The following is a 14540-nucleotide window of genomic DNA, read 5'->3' as shown; positions in this document are numbered from 1 at the left end:
TTGTGCAATGCCAATTCAAATGCAAACATCAGAACATTTCTTTTGTGTGGAGCCACCAAAATTACACAATTTGTATTTTGTGGCTTGTCCTTGGAAGGTGCCTCTAACTGGCCAGAGATAAACTCAAGACAGAATGAAGAAGGTAGGAAGGAAGAAGAGAAGATCCCTAGGCATGGAGCTGCCTGAGGGGGCACTTAGGGCACAAGGATACTTGTGGGGCTGGGCAGATTCTCAGGGGCACCCAGGGTCATGTTCCATGATTTGAGGTGTGTGCACATTTGCTTGGGCCTTATGGGAGGGTTCCTCCTTCCATCAGCCAAGGAACCTATAAATAGCATCCCAGCAGGGGATTAGGTCATAGGAGTCAATCCAAGGGTCTCTTATTTCCATAGACCCCATAACTCCAATCCCTGGTAGATGCCACAGTGTGCGTGCCCAACTCCAACCCTACCCAAGCTCATGGCCAGGCCCCTTGGTAGGTGAAGAGTGACAGTAGTTACAGTTAGATAGGGCAGGGGAGGCTGGCTGGGATGTGGGACAGGAAAATAGGTCATGGAGAACTGGTCACAGGGAGGTCCATCCCAGGAAGGTAGGATTGTGCAGGAACCAGAGGTTCTAATCCCTTGGTGCATGCTCCATTGTCCCATTGGACTTCACTTACAAAACACAAATTCAAACAAAAAATGATTAAAAATGATTAAGAGGGCAGCCCCCATAGCTCAGCAGTTTAACGCCGCCTGCAGCCCAGGGTGTGATCCTGGAGACCCTGGATCGAGTCCCACGTCAGGCTCTCTGCATGGTGCCTGCTTCTCCCTCTGCCTGTGTCTCTGCCTCTCTCTATCTCTCTCTCCTTGTGTCTCTATGAATAAATAATCTTTAAAAAAATGATTAAGAATTTCAAGATGGCACTGGCTATGTACCCAAGAAACTAGTCCTACCCTGGAGTTTAGCTTTTTGACACTATTTCCACAGCTGTGATGGCTTCATCTTTCAGGTAAAGCAGTTTCCTCTTCGTGTTGAGTTAGAGGAATAGCAAGCTATCAATATTTTCCCCTTTAAGCTCTCTCTACTTGAATTGCGGTTCGAGAGAGGAACTTTCCATTTTTTTCTTAAGGAGTGATTTTTTTTTCTTTACTTTTCCAAGGATGTTCTCATCATCCTTCAGGGTAGTTGTAGATCTGCTTTGGATTGGATACTGGTGTTTTGAAACTTCTTTAAAGTGAAGTATCATGTAAAAGTGGTGGACAAGTACTGAATGCAGTCAAGAAATCAAGAGGACCCTGATAACCACTTAACCACAGAAGGAAGTTCCACAACAGCTGCCAATATGTGGACAACCTTGTGTGTCCAACTGCAGTGTGCAGGGGGGTTGTGGCTGCTTATCATTTTCAGTGCGGAACTGTGGCCATGGGTTAAGGGCAAGGATGGCATTGAACAGACCTGAGGCTGAGTTCCTCCTCTACTGTTATATCATTTAACCCCTTAATCTTTCTGTGCCTCTGTTGCCTCATGTGCAAAATGAAGATTGTAGTTTTGCCTTTTCTTAGAGTTCTTGTGCAAGTTAATTGAATACACATATAAAGCACTTATATGGTGCTCGAGACATAGTCAGTTCTCAATAGGTGTAAATTCTATATTTTTTCATATGCAGGCGAGAACCAAAGTAGTGAACAACACTGTGCTCCTTTTTGGTGCCCTGTGCTGGGGTCTCCATTGCCTTCAGGCATTTGTGTGATGCTGCATCTGGTCCACCCTCTTCCATGCAACAAGCCCTTGCTCATTACCTTCACTGTCATATACACTGTCTTGTGTCTATATGTCTTGTGTCCCCTCTGCTCAGGGCCATTTTTTAAAAAAAGATTAATTTATTTGAGAGAGTGAGAGAGCAAGCACAAGTGGGAGGGATAGGGAGAGGGAGAGAGAATCTCAAGCAGACTCTGCACTGAGCATGGAGTCTGACAGGGGCTTGATCTCAGGACCCTGAGATCATGACCTGAGCCAAAACCACAAGCTGGATGCTTAACTGACTGTGACACCCAGGGGCCCTGCACAGGGCCATTTAAAAAAAAGTAGTTTACTGGATGGATTAAATTGGTTTCTTAGTTGGCTCCTAGATACTTATATCAAATATTGAAGTCAGATGTGTCAGGAAGAAAGGTTCCAAAAAATAAAGAGGAGCCTGGAAAAGGATGAAGGTAAAATGGAAAGAAAAAAAAAAAAAAAAAAAAAAGAAAAGAGGGCATTGTTAACAAGAAATAGCATTCCACTCTAGATTTTAAGTTTTTTGGGGGCAGAAACTGGAGCTACCTTATCCCTGCCTTTTAAATGTCCTTAGCATAGATGCCTTGCTCACTTTAGGAGTCCACCAAGTTGGGATCCCTGGGTGGCTCAGCGGTTTGGTGCCTGCCTTCGGCCCAGGGCATGATCCTGGAGACCCGGGATCGAGTCCCACGTCAGGCTCCCTCCATGGAGCCTGCTTCTCCCTCTGCCTGTGTCTCTGCCTCTCTCTCTCTGTGTGTCTCTCATGAATAAATAAATAAAATCCTTAAAAAAAAAAAGAGTCCACCAAATTCTTAGAATAAATAGCAAATAGTGATAGGCACCCAGGGCTCTAACAGAGGGGCCAGGAGCAAAGTCCAGGCTGAAGGGAGGTATGGGAACAGACAGGAAGTTTTTGGGTTTTCTTAAAAGATTTTATTTATTTATTCATGAGAGAGACACAGAGAGAGAGAGGCAGAGACACAGGCAGAGGGATAAGCAGGCTCCGTGCAGGGAGCCTGACGTGGGACTCGACATTAGGACCCTGGGATCACACCCCAAGCCAAAGGCAGATGCTCAACCACTGAGCCACCCAGGTGCCCCCAAACAGGATCCACACTGCCCCCTGCTCTCTGAATGAAGCAGAGGGAACTGGCCATTTCAGGGTTTGGACTGCATCTCACTTTCAGCATAGCTGTGTGATCTTGAACAAATAATGTATGCTCTCTGGGCTATGGTTTCTCCATTTCTTCTCTGAATAGTAAAAGTAAATATAACTACCTGCTGGTGTTAATGTGTATGAGTCTCTCATACTGCTGGGGAGGAAATCAATAAATATTGTTTTATTCGGCCTCTTTCCAATCTTTCCCTTCTTTTTACCTCATAGACTTTTTATTCTGCTACTGTCATAAAGAGTCAACACAAACATTAGTGCTAAAAATGTGCCACCATTGGGTCTTGGATATTGTGAAAGAATGTAGATGAATCATTGAAAAACTTTTTGCACTGAAGGAAAACAGTACAGACATCTGTCCTTCTGGTGGTAGGATTAGTAGCAACAAACCTTGTACATAAAGGACAGCACTGTGTGTTTTATTAAACCCGAAGGCAATATGAAGAGTTGGTTGGAGAATGGGTTTTGTGGTGAGACAGACTTGGTTTTGTCACATGTGCTTGCCATTCTAATCAGGCAAGTTATTTTTCTGTGCTTGGGTTTCCACATCTGTAGTGTACATATTTTGTGTTTGTCTATTCACTCACTCATTCACTCACTCATCATCGTGCATTCATTCATACCTGAGCGCCTCCTCAGCATGTGCAAAATGCAGAAAACACAATGGCAATGGCAGATGTGCAGCTGGCATGATGTACAGATTGCACAGTAATTCTGGGGTGCTGAGCCCCGAAGCCTGAATAGAAGTCAGGCAGCACATGAGAGGTTGAAGGAAGGATGTTAAAGGTGGGGGTGAATGAAGGCCAAGAGACAGGGTTCAGGACCTGAGAATGTCAGTGGTGCTGAGACACTGAGTTTCAGGGGGAGAGGGAGGAATGAGAATTAAGCACTGGGGAGAGGTACCTCAGTAGATTAGGAAGGGTGTTGAAAACCATGTTAAAATGTTCAGAGTATCCTAAGAGTGACAATAGCACTTCCCAAACAGTACTTTCCACAGGGACCAGATGCCTGAGTGTTCTGGTCCCTTCCAGAAGATTCACAATGCACATTAGTATCTGTTATTATTCTTCAATAAAGAGTTCTGTTTCACATTTGTTTGGTAGCTTTCCCAAACCTCATGAATGTTTTTAAGAAATTAATCTCTTATGAACTGAGACCCCAGAGAACCTGCTTGGGGGAAATGATGAGAAATGGGAGGCATTTCAAGATTGTAAGCTGGGGCCCAACATAACCTTATTTGCAGTTTATAAATATATAGTAATGCCCACCACATATGGATCACCAGGTATTCTTCAAAGCACTTAACTAATTTAACTTATTTTAATTCTTACAACAAGTCCATGAGGTAGGTATTGTTATTTTTTACATCGTTAAAATGAGAAAATCAAGGCATAAATGAACTGGGTAATTTCCTAAGTTTATGGAACTAGTTGTAAATGGAGGGCCTTGATCCAAGTTTCCCTTTTTTATTAGGACACCAGTCATTGGGTTAGGCCCATCCTGATGACCTCAATTTATCTTTACTACCTCTGTGAAGACCTTATCTCCAATTAAGGTCACATTCTGAAATACTGGGGGTTAGGGCTTCAGCATATGAATTCAGGGGGCATGCAATTCAACCCATAATTTAGTAATAACACCACGAACATCAGTCATCTATATGGAGGAAGCCCCTGGATTCCCACCTCACTTAATACTTAAAAATCATTATCTGAAAGATTGAAGACTTAAGTATGGAAGGCAAGAATATTAAAATGTTTAGAATATTTTTATAAACTGGAAAAAACTTTTAAAATGTGACACCAGGCGTGAATTGCTGGGAAGGTGGCAGAGTAGGAGGACCGAAGCTCACCGTGTCACATGGATACAACTAGGTAACACCCACATCGGTGTAAATAACTCAGAAGACAACCTGAAGATTGGCAGAACAAACTTCACAACTAAATGTAGAGAAAAGGCCACATCAGAAAGGGTAGGAAGGGTGAGGTGAGGGGGGGAGGGACTCACGGGTGTAGCGAGGGGACAGAAACAGACCATCACAACAAGGAGCTTGCACAGGGAAGATGAATCCCCACAACATTTGGCTTTGAACACCAGAGGGGCTGGATTTCTTGAACTCTTACAAACAGTAGGACTTAAAACATGGAATTTTAAAAATCAGTGGGCTTGACTCTGGGAGAGAGGAGAAGGCAAGAGGAAACTGATTCCCTGCCCCTAAAGAGACAGTACCATAGCCCTTGGAGAGGCAGCACAGAGGTAGCAGTTTGATAAATGCCTAGGGCATATGAGAAGGAGAGTTATTTACTAATCTCAGAGCATCTCTCAGAAGGACAGAGATTGTTGGGAGACTTCTTCAGGAATAAAGGAGCTGGTGGCTGCCATTTTCCACCCCCCTGCCCAGCATAAACATATAGGCACCTAAGGGAACCAGTGTGGCTCTGACATTCTGTATCTAATTTGCTGACACCATGCCTTCCCCCTCCTGCTGTGCTTCATTGAGTCTGTCTCATTCAGCCAGGCCTGCCTTGGTCCCAGTGCTGTGGGTCCCCTCTCTCAAAAAACAAGTGCAAACTTTTCTAACACCACATCCTCTGACATGTGCACTTTGCGGGTCTGTCCCCCCCGCCCCCAACGTGGCTGGCCTCAGTCTTGGCAGTGGCAGTGGCAGGTCCCCTCTTACAGAGGACCAGCATGCAAACCTTACTAAAATGGTGTGCCCTGCCCCGATGCATGTTTTGGATACACCCCCTTCAATATGCTCTTAGTTGGAGCCCATCCAAACCAGGGCCAGAAGACTGGCAGTGTACAAGCAGCCCTGACAGGGGCCAGTACCACTCCAAGGTGACTCCTGCCCTGGGGAGAAGGAAAGAGAACCACACACACCAGTCAGACTATGGCCCCAGCAGTGGGCTGGGGGAAGACAGCTGATTGCAGGTCTTACCCATCAATGAATGTTTCTCCAAGGACAACACAGGGAAAGTGCCTTGCAGTTTGGGTGCTACTGCATCTCTAGCAAATTCCTGGACTTACTCAACTCAAGCCCAAAACAGCCCAGACTGGTCCATTAGCACCACAGGGACCAAGCATTGCCCACAACAAGCAAAAAGAGCCACTATAGATGACTGGACTTGAAGGAAAAATCAGCACAGCCACAATAGCAGGGCACATGCAACACACATAGTACACTTCTCTGAGATGCCAGGTTCTGGTAAACAGGAGATGCTGTACTGCAGGGCACCACAGGACATCTTCTTCATAAGGCCATTACTTTCAAGAGCAGGAATCATAGCTGACCTTCCTAATGCACAGAAACAGAGATACAAAATGAGGAGACAAAGGAATAAGTCCCAAATGAAAGAATAGGATAAAATCACAGCAAGAGACCCAAGCAAAATAGAGATATATAATATGCCTAATAGAAATTTAAAGTAATGATCATAAAGATACTCACTGGACTTGAGAGGAGAGTGGAGGACATCAGTGAGACCCTTAGCAAAGAGATAAAATAGGATCAATCAGAGATGGAAAAAACACAATAAATGAAAGTAAAAATAAGCTAGATGGAATAAATATCAGACTAAAGGAGGCAGAAGAACAAATCAGTGACCTGCAGTACAGGGTAATGGAAAGTAATTACACTGAGCAGGTTAGAGAAAAAAAAATTATAGAAAATGAAAATAGATTTAGGGGACTTAGTGACATCATCAAATGTAATAACATTCACATTACAGGAATCCCAGGAGGAGAGGGAAGAAAAAAGAGGGCAGAAGATTTATATGGAGGAATAATAGCTGAAGACATCCCTAACCTGGGGAAGGAAACAAAAATCTAGATCTAGGAGGCACAGAGAGCCCCCAAAAAGATCAACTCAAGGAGGTCCACACCAAGACACATAGTAATAAAAATGGCAAAAAGTCATGACAAAGAGAATTTTAAAAGCAGCAAGAGAAAAGAAAATGGTTACATATAAAGGATACCCTATAAGACTATCAGGAGACTTTTCAGCAGAAACTTTGTAGGCCAGAGGTTGTACCATGATATATTTAGTGCTACAAGGAAGAAAGAAAAGAGAACTCAAATAAACAAAATCATAAATGAAAGAAGGGAAATAACAACTGACACCAGAGAAATACAAATGATTATAAGAGAATATTAGGAAAAATTATATGCCAACAGTTTGGACAACCTAGAAGAAATCGGTAAATTCCAAGAAACATATAACCTTACAAAACTGAATTAGGAAGAAGTAGAACATTTGAATAGCCCAATTAACAGCAATGAAATTGAATCAGTAATCAAAAAAACTTCCAACAAACAGAAGTCCAGGACCATATAGCTTCACAGATGAATTCAACCAAACATTTAAAGAAGAGTTAATACCTATTCTTCTCAAACTATTCCAAAAAAGAGAAAAGAAAGAAAAACCCATATTCATTCTATGAGGCCTGCATTACCCTGATATCAAAACCAGAGAAAAACACCACAAAAAAGGGAACTACAGGCTAATATCTCTGATGAACATAGATGCAAAATTCCTCAACAAAATACTTGCAAATTGAATCCAGCAATACATTAAAAAAATCATTTACCACAGTCATGTGGGATTTATTCCTGAGATGCAAGAGTGGTTCAGTATTTACAAATCAATGTGATACATCATATCAATAAGAGAAAGCATAAAAACGTGATCACTTAAATAGATGCAGACAAAGCATTTGACAAAGGATAGCATCCGTTCATGATAAAAACCCTCAATAATGTAGGTTCAGAGAAAACATACCTTGAAATAATAAAGGCATTAAATGAAAAACTCATGGCTAACATCATACTCAATGGGGAAAAACTGAGAGCTTTTCCCTTGAGGGCAGGAATAAGACAAAGATGTCTACTCTCATCACTGTTATTGAACATAGCGCTAGAAGTCCTAGCCACAGCAATCAGACAAGAAAAAGGAATATAATGCATCCAAATTGATAAGGAAGGAAGAAATGAAACTTTCATTATTTTCAGATGACATGATAGTACATATAGAAAACCTAAAGACTCTGCCAAAAACTGCTAATAATAATAAACTAATAAATGAAATAAACTAATGAATAAACTAATAAATGAATTCAGTAAGTCATAGGAACAAAATCAGTGTACAGAAATCTAATGCATTTCTATATACTAATAATGAAGCAGCAGAAAGGGAAATTGAAAAAACAATCCCATTTACAATTGCACCAAAAATAATAAAATACCTAGGAATAAACTTAACTAAGGAAGTGAAAAATCTGTAGTCTGAACACTATAAAACATTGATGAACGATATTAGAGCAGACACAAAGAAATGGGAACACATTCCATGGTCATGGACTGGAATAGCAAATATTGTTAACATGTCTATATTACCTAAAGCATTCTACAGATTTAAGGCAATTGTTGTCAAAATACCAACAACATTTTTCACAGAACTGGAAAAAAACAATCCTAAAATTTGTACGGAACCACAACAGACCTCCCAAATAACCAAAGCAGTCTTAAAAAAGAAAAATAGATCTGGACTTATTACAATTCCAGATTTCAAGTGATATGACAAAAGTGTAGTATTCAAAACAGTATGGTACCGACACAAGAATAAACACATAGAAAAATGAAGCAAAGTAGAAAGCCTAGAAGTAAACCCATGATTATATGGTGAATTAATCTTTAACAAAGGAGGCAAGAATATGCAATGGGAAAAAGACAGTCTCTTCAACAAATGTTGTTGGGAAAACAGACAGCTACATGCAAAAGAATGAAACTGGACCACTTTTTTACATCCTAAGTAAAAATAAACTCAAAATGGACTAAAGACCTACATGTGAGACCTGAAACCATAAAAATCCTAGAAGAGAGCATCTGACTTCTGCCGTAGCAACATTTTTCTAGATATGTCTTCTCTGGCAAGGGAAATAAAAGCAAATAAGCTATTGGGACTTCCCCAAAATATAAAACTTCTGCACAGCAAGGAAATAATAAAAGTAAAAGGCAACCTCTGGAATGGGACAAGATATTTGCAAATAACATATTCAATAAAGGGTCAGTATCCAAAATACATAAAGAATTTCTACAAGCCAAGACACAAAAAACAAATAATCCAATTAAAAATGGGCAGAAGACATTTCTCCAAAGAAGACATACAGATAGATGGCCAGGGGACACATGAAAAGATGCTTAACATCACTCATCATTGGGGAGATGCAAATCAAAAGCACAAGGAGATATCATCTCATACCTGTTAGAATGACTAAAATCAGAAACACAACTAGCAAGTGTTGGTAAGGACATAGAGAAAAAGGAACCCTCGTGCATTTTTGATAGGAATGCAAACTCATACATCTTGTGGAAACAGGATAGACATTCCTCAGAAAATTAAAAATGGAAACATTCTATGATCCATTAATCTGGGTCCCGAGTATTTTCCCAAAGAACACAAAAACTCAAAAATTTTAAAAAAGTGTTTTATTTATGAGAGATACAGAGGGAGAGGTAGAGAGAGAAGTGACTCCTCACAGGGAGCCTGATGTGGGACTTGATCCCAGACCCCGGGATCACTCCCTGAGTCGAAGGCAGAGACTCACTGCTGAGCCTCCTAGGCGTCCTTAAAAACACTAATTTGAAAGGATATATGTACCCCTATGTTTATTGCAGCATTACTTACAATGGAAGCAGCCCAAGTGTCCATCAATAGATGAATCGATAAAGAAGATGTCGTATATTATTCAGCCATGAAAAAGAATGAAATCTTGCCATTTGCAATAATGTTGATGGGGCTAGCAAGCATAATGCTAAGAGAAATCAGGTAGAGAAAGACAAATGTCATATGATTTCACTCATATATGGAGTTTATGAAAAGAAAAATACAAAGGAAAAAAAGAGACCAACAAAAACCCAGACTTTTAACTATAAGCAAACAGAAAGTTACCAATGGGGAGGTGGGCGGGGGATGGGCCACAGGTGATGAGGATTAAGAGCACACTCATCGTGATGAGCTGAGTCATGTATAGAATTGTCAAATCACTATATTGTATATATAACACCGTATGTTAACTACACTGGAATTAAATCTTTAAAAAAAGTGACACAAAAATATAATACAAAAGACAAGATTTAAAATATTTAAATTTGGTCACATTAAAATTAAAAACTCATTTGACAATTACATAGTATACAAAATTCTCACCAGGATAAGTGTAGTTACCATCTGTCGCTACATAACATTATTACAGCATTATTGATGATATTCTCTATGCTGTACTTTTCATCCCCATGACTTATTTATTTGATAACTGGAAGCTTGTACCTCTCCTCTGGCAAGTTTGCCCATCTCCTCTGGCAACCACTTGATTGTTATTTGTATTTATCGGTCTGTTTCTTTTCCTGTTGCTGCTGTTTTTTTTTTTTTTTGTTGTTGTTGTTAGTTTTCTTTCCTAGAGTCCATGAAAAGTAAAATCATACATCTTTCTTTGTAGGTGTCCAAGATGATGGACATTTAGGCTGCTTCCATACCTTAGCCATTGTAAGTAATGCTGTAAAAAATCTAGGAGTGCGTATATCTTTGAATCAGTGCTTTTGTCTTCTTCAGGTACATTCCCAGAAGTGGAATTCCTGGATCATACAGTAATTCTATATTGTACGCCTGAAGCTACTGTAATATTATATGTCAACTACATTTCAATTAAAAATACAAAATGCAAAATATGCAAAAAATGAACTGCTCATAAAAAAATGATAGCATAAAGAGAATGAAAAGGCAAGATGTGATTTGGAAAAAAGATGTTTTCAGACGTTAACTGTTAGCGGCTAGTATCTAAAACACAAGAATTATTGAGAAGAAGATGAACAACCCAATAAAAAATTGGATAAAAGAGGCAAACAAGTATTTCATAGATGAATAAACATAAAAGAAAAGGGAAATGTAATTTAGGTCTGCAATCTAACATTTTACTACCATCTGGCTGGTAATAATTAAAAAGCTAGACAATCCCAAGCATTATCACAAATGTGGCTGAAGAGGGAAGCTTATGCACCATTTAAGGAGTGTGAAGTGATACAAGATTTCAGCATTATCTTGCGAAGTTGAACATTTTCACATCCTCTGACCTAGTAATTTCACTCAAGGTGCATATTCTAGAGAAACTCCTACATAAGGAGAAGGACAGGAGACCATACTCATAGCAGAATACTTCCTGAGAACAAAACACCGGAAACAACCCCAAGGGTTAGTGACAGAATAATATTTAAAAATTTGGGATATACAAACATTGAGGTCTTGTAGAAGTTTGTTAAAGAATAAACTACTCTGCATACAATAATAGGCATGAATCTTAAAAATCTTGTATGAAAAAAGCAAGTTATGGAAGGTTAAATCATAAGAGAAGGCAAATTAAATAATATGTTAGTTCACCCGCACATTTATGTGATAAAACAACCCAATTCAAGGGAATGGTGACAAACACACAGTTCAGGATAGTGGTAATCTCTCCATCTCTGCTGGCGGGATACAGAGGAATGGACTTGGAGGCAGAAACATACATGTGGCAATATTAGTAATGTTCTCCTATAGTTCTTGTTATGGATTAAATTGCTCCCCCCAAAAAAAGACATTGATGTCCTAACCCCCAGTATCTCAGAATGTGATCTTATTTGGAAATAGGGTTGTTGGAGATGTAGATAATGAAGACCAGGTCATACTGGAGTAGGGTGGACCCCCTAACTCAAAATAACTGGGGTTTTTAAAAGACCCCATGTGAGATCAGAGACACAGGAAGGATGATGGCATATGATGATGACGGCAGAGACCGAGTGATGCATCCGCAAGCCAAGAAACACTAAAGCTGCGAATCCCCAGAAGGTAGGTATGGGACACGGAATAGATTCTCCCTCACAGCCCTCAGAAGGAACAAAGCTGCCACCACCTTGATTTTGGACTCCTAGCCTCCAGGCTGGAGGACGATAAATTCCCATTGGTTAAGCCACCCACTTTGTGGTACTTGTTACAGCAGCTCCAAGAAACTAATGCAGTCCTTAGATGAGGCAGGAGGAGCATGGGTGTTTGTTTATTTATTTATTTATTATTTATTTACTTATTTATTATAATTCACAATTTACAAATGTGTTACATATGCTGCTTTTCATGTATCAAATAGTTATATAATAAAAATAAAAAGACAGAAGATGTTAGTAATTTCATTACTACCAAACCAGGGCATGTTTGTACTATTAATCTCAATGGCAAATTCCAGAAAAGCTTTTCTGGACAGTTTTATGAAAACCATAAAATTCAACTTCCAACACTCCCTTTAACTTTTATGGAGTTTTTATTGCAACCTCAGTGTCACTGAGTCCCTGTTTCTCTGGCTTTAATTACAGTGCACACATCTTCTGAGCAAAGTGTCCTCCTGCGTCTCATTCTGAGTGGAGGTGATTGCCAAGCTCACACCTGTCATGGGAGGTTAGCTCCACGGACACCGGCTGACGGCAGCTTTGCCTCCGTGGAACACAAAGGGAATCCTGGACATCTAAAATCCCTCCCAGGTTTCCAGTCCCATGTGTCCCAAATGTCAGTGCCTTCCCTTAACCTAGAAGTCCTGCTAGAGGAGGGGCTTTGTATGCTTTGTCCATACAGCCGTATGGGCGCCACCAAGAGGCAGCGCCTGATACAAAATTGGTGCTCAAAAAATTGGTGGAATGAATATATCAATGGATAGTTTTATAAGAGTGTCCACTTCTCAAGAGAAGTAACAGTAGCAACTGCCACATTTCAGAAGAGTTTATCAACCATCCCCTATTATTATTATTATTATTATTATTATTATTATTAGTTTTGATCTGTTTCCTTAGCTACTGAATCACCAGCTCTTTGTCCTTATATAAGCAGTTGAAGGCTGCCTTTGGGAACTTTGATTAGAGGATCAGATTCGGGTCCCCTAAGGCCACACTCACGCACACCAAACACACAGGTGTGTATAATTTTTTCTTTCAAGAATAGTGAGCTGTCTAATCCTCCAAAGCAGTTGGTAACTTGCTCTGCTAATAGTAACATATTCTCCCTCTCGGGAGGAGAAGAGATGTCGGTGCTTTAGAATCTTCTAGTGATCTTCAAGTGAAACGCGTCTCGGTAAGGAGTGGATTCTAAAAGAGAAACTCCAAGAATACATGCAAAGTTAGATGATTTTTAAATTTAATTTAATTTTTATTTTTTAGATGATTTTTTTTAAAAAAATGGGATTTATGTAGTACTTTGAAAAATAAATTGCTATTGTTATGAATACGTTACAAAATGCATATTATGACTTGACGTTACATTATTGAGATTGCTTTGTTTGTTTTTCCCAGTAGCTAGAGCAGCTGATGTTAGTGAGGTGCTCCAGTGACAGATTTCAAGATCTCCGACTCTAATATTGGTACCGCTGATGGTAACGTTGATGAATTCAAGCAACATTTGACAAGTGACCAGGCACAGTCCTAGGTGAGGTTGGAGAGATGGATAAGACCTCTGCAGGAATTCATTTCAGGGGGAGAGACATAAATAAATAGGCAATTGCAATGTAATTGTGTAAGTGTTCTTAATCATTGAGGGAAATAATAGTTCCCTTGGCATTCGCGTTTTCTGTGTAGTTTACCACAGAGTTATTCTTTGGATACTGGCCATCTGGATATTATATTCTTTTACTAACCAGAATATTTGTTTAATCAAATTGTTCAATTCCCTGACCATACCTGAGCAACAGTTTATTTTACAAGTTATGATCATATCATTAAAAAAAAAAAACCCTCAATATCTACTACTGTGGGGAAAACTGTGCATTCTTTCCTATAGTTAATAGCTAATTTATTTTATCTCACTTTAGCATTTTACGATCCTTTTCAATTTTCCAGGAATTTAGAGGCCCCTTCTGACTTTCGAACAGAGTAAGGAGGGTTTATTTCCAGGTGGCACTGGTTTTTCACCTAGGTGGTGGCAACATTGTACTAAAATAAAGAGAGCACAGGTCACCAATAGATTTCCCCCAAGTGCTTAGCTGGAAAAATGAGACACAGGAGGTATGGATCAAAACAATATTAGCAAAAAAAGCAGTTACAGTATTAAAATGACCCAAATCATAATTCCTAATGACATAGTGGGCATTTCTTCACTTGATAATAACATGATTTCCAGAAAATTTAGATTCACAACTCTCTGGGTAAATGTATTATTAGAAATACTGTCGACATTGGGCTTTTAGAAATCATTAAAATGTTGCTAATACCTTATCTGCAGGTGTCCTTCAAGAATACTTCTCATCCCTTTCCCTTTTCACATTCCTTAGAAAGTTAGAGTCCAGGCCTCTGATAGTGAACCCCGAGGCAGTGACTGTTTTCCTTTACAACACGTGGCTTGAATACTTGTTTTGGACTCCCTGGGGGTATGGGCCCCGCTGAGCCCTTTCCTCAAACACACCGGCTCTGTCTGCCTGATTTCTTAACCCTTTTCTTTTTTTTTCTTTTCTTTTTCTTTTCTTTCTTTTCTTTTCTTTCTTTTTTTCTTTTTTCTTTTCTTTTCTTTCTTTTCTTTCTTCTTTCTTTCTTCTTCCTCTTTCTT

Source organism: Canis lupus, chromosome 6, assembly GCF_003254725.2.
Source record: "Canis lupus dingo isolate Sandy chromosome 6, ASM325472v2, whole genome shotgun sequence".
Lineage (NCBI taxonomy): Eukaryota > Metazoa > Chordata > Mammalia > Carnivora > Canidae > Canis > Canis lupus.
Note: the sequence above shows the minus strand (reverse complement) of the source record.